General features: G+C 38.0%; 1 pseudogene; it reads right to left on the reverse strand.

Annotated features, from left to right (window-relative positions):
• Positions 1 to 1,167: 1,167 nt before the first annotated feature.
• Positions 1,168 to 1,286, reverse strand: LOC111738072 (annotated as a pseudogene).
• Positions 1,287 to 3,312: the final 2,026 nt, after the last annotated feature.

Raw genomic sequence — 3,312 nt, forward strand, 5'->3', positions numbered from 1 at the left:
TCCGATTTACAACATTTTAGAAAGAATTGCTCTTAGGTAGAACTCTGCATTCCACTTCTCTCTCTCTCTCTAGTGGTCTTATCATTGAACTGCATTATGCGTGGTTTTGCAACAGGAGAATCACGATATCTTGTGGGAAAAAAAAAAAAAAACCTCAGTGAGAGGAACTTGCTTATTCATAGGTGAATTTCTGTTGTCCATTATCATTTTTATCTAATATGAACCATTCTACACTGCTTGCCTTTAATCCCCATGCTTATTAAGGAGTTTAAGAGGAGAATCAGTTGATTTCAGGGCCTTTTGGAGTTCAAGGGCAAAGTGATTATTTCCTTAAAGGAAAAACGATCATGGACTCATCACAATTTCCAAAGTTCAGCTCTTTTTTGCTTCACTAATTAGAAGTCAGACCAAATGCATATCTGGAGGCTTTTATATAAGCAATCAGCCCTTTGCCCTGGGACCAATTACAGAAAAGTGTCCTTTACGTATTACTTTATGTGACTATCTAGTGTTCGTGCAGGCTGTCATATTTCACCATGAGTCATGCTAAGACCATGTCGTCACACAGTGGAACAGCTAACGGTATGTTTGCTCTTCTCACTTCAAGTACAAACACAGCTACGCTTAAAGGCCTCCATGTTACCTGTAACTTCAACGCGAATGTGTGTAAATACACGTACGTGTGGACGTGTTAAATAAGATCATGCTTCTTCATCTGAAAATGATCTTTTTATGTCTAATTCCATGTGTAGAAATATCTTTTTTCCTTGCAAAATGAAAGCACCAGTCACGTGTGTATATAAAGAGCTAGATTTGGATACCAGCAAGAAATGTCTTGTCTTTTCTGATGTGTTTCAGAGAACTGTTGATGCACCAGTTATGTAGATCAATTGTCCAAAATGGCTTTTTTCAACTGTTTTAGCCTGGGGGCAGAGCGAGGGGGAGAAATTAAGAAATTAAGAAAGAAATACAGGCCAAGGTCCAAATGGCTTCACTGTTGAATTCTATCAAAATTTTAGGAACGTTTTTTCCAGTTCTTCACTCTTTTCAGAGAAGTAAAAGAGAAACTTATTCTCCAACTCTTTTTTTTTTTTTTAGGCGAGGCAACACTTGGTTGACCTCACAGATTGCAAGAACCTTGTCAGCTAATAATCCCTTATTTTTTTACGCCTACAGCACCTGGTCTTCCTAGGTGGTCTCCCATCCAAGTACTAACGAGGCCCGACCCTGCTTAGCTTCCAAGATCAGACTGGATCAGGCTTGTTCAGGGTAGCACGGCCATAGACTCCAACTCTTTCTTTTGAGGACACTATAACCTCATTCCCAAAAATCTGACTGCAAGAAAGTAAAATTACAGTACATAAATGCTAAAAATGATAGAAAATAGAATGCAGCAAAACGTGAGCATGATTATCCGTGACAACTAATTTGGGTTAATTCAGGTATTCAAGGTAGGCTTAATATTTAAGGTAATGAAATGAAAGAGAAAAATTGTATGAACATCTCAACAGAGGCATGCAAAGCATCTGGAAACCACTGAAATATGTATCAATGGTGAGTCCATTGTGATATATTAATACAATAGAATACTGTTCGGTAATAACAATGAAGAAGCCACAGCTACATACACACAGGAATAAGTCACACAAAGATAATGTTGATAAAAGAAATCTGACACAAAAGAATAGATGCTGTTTGATTCCATTTATGTAATGTGGAAAAATACATTGAGGCATGGTGTTTAGGATGCATGCGTAGGTGGTAGAAGGGAACGAGGAAGTGATTACATCAATGCCAGGCTAACGATTACTTAGGGAAAGAGCTATAGGAAGTAGGAATTGAGAGGGGGCAGCTTTGTGGATGCTGATCATATTCTGTTTCTTGACATGGATGAGGATTATATGGATGTTCATTTTGTGATAAATCATCGAACTGCATATCTTTTTTTTTTTTTAGTTCATTTTTCTGCATGATTTTGGCTATATTTTATAAAAAGTCTTTACCAATTATATTCCCCTCACAAAGGAGAGATGTCAATTATGGTATCAAAGGTCTACATCACAAATGTGAAAAACTCGTATTTAAAGAATCAGTATTCCAGTTACTCATGTTAACAGATTCCAAAGAGCACTTTTTGGCCTTCCACCTTGATTTACTTATGCCTCGAACAAGGACTAAATCACCTTAGGGAAATAGAAAACGTAAAACATGTGCCCCATGTGAAGCAAAATTCTTATTTGAGATCACATTGAAATTCTGAGCATTCACATTTAAAGAACAATGACCTTAGCCACTGAAATTATACCAAAAGATTTTACTCATGCCATAACTTTAAGAATTGTACTTGAAACATGAAGCATAAACATAAAACCACAACAGACAATCTCCAGTTAAATTACTATAATGAATGAATGAGTTTATCAATTTAATTTTAAAAACAAAACAATAATCACACAGAATGCATCCTTTTAATCTATTTGAGGTACAAATACTTTATCAAGCACTCCATTCATGAATGAGCTTGTCACTTTAGATCTATTAAAACTGGAACGTCTCTCAAAGACAGAACCTGGGCATTATTTTTCTATCGCTACCAAGCACCCGTCAAAAATACTTGATAACTTGGTGTACACTTAGTGTTGAACAGACTAAATCCGTGGCAAAACTCAGGTAAGAAAGAATACTTCGGCAACGATGAGAGACACTAGGAGAGTCGCAGTTGAAAAGGACAGTGGGGAGGAAGGAGGGACCCGGTCTGTGAAAACGCGAAGAGGAGAGAGAACCCTCGAGGGGGCTGCAGAGACTCGAACCCGAGACACTCGCTGGCAAGAGGACCTCATAGAACGCAACTAGAAACCGAACTTTTCAGGAATATTTCAGCCGTTCTGTACTGTGTGGAGTTAACAAAAAGAAAAAAGAAAAAAAAAAGAAAGAAAAAACAGGGTGGGGTGGCTCGAAAGAAGAAAAGAAAGGAAAACAGACAGGAAAAGAGCATGAAGAAAGAAAACCGAGAGAAATCCAGGAAGGGACCCTGTTTTCACGAGTTTCACTGCAGGGGGCAGATACACAGAGGAATGGAAATGAGAGAGAAAATTATTCTGCCTAGGGCTAAACATAACTCATTACACACATACACACACACACAATGATTTTAACGTTTGGCGTTTTTTAAAGTTTGTCTTGTCAGTCAAAATGTCTTGGCGAGAGAGTGGGCAGACATGGCACGTATGTGACACTGGTCGGTCAACTTGACGCTCTGTTTCTCACTCTCGTACCAATTCTTTTAGAATCATAAAATCGACCAACTTTTAT

Source organism: Pteropus vampyrus, unplaced genomic scaffold, assembly GCF_000151845.1.
Source record: "Pteropus vampyrus isolate Shadow unplaced genomic scaffold, Pvam_2.0 Scaffold34, whole genome shotgun sequence".
Taxonomy (NCBI): Eukaryota; Metazoa; Chordata; class Mammalia; order Chiroptera; family Pteropodidae; genus Pteropus; species Pteropus vampyrus.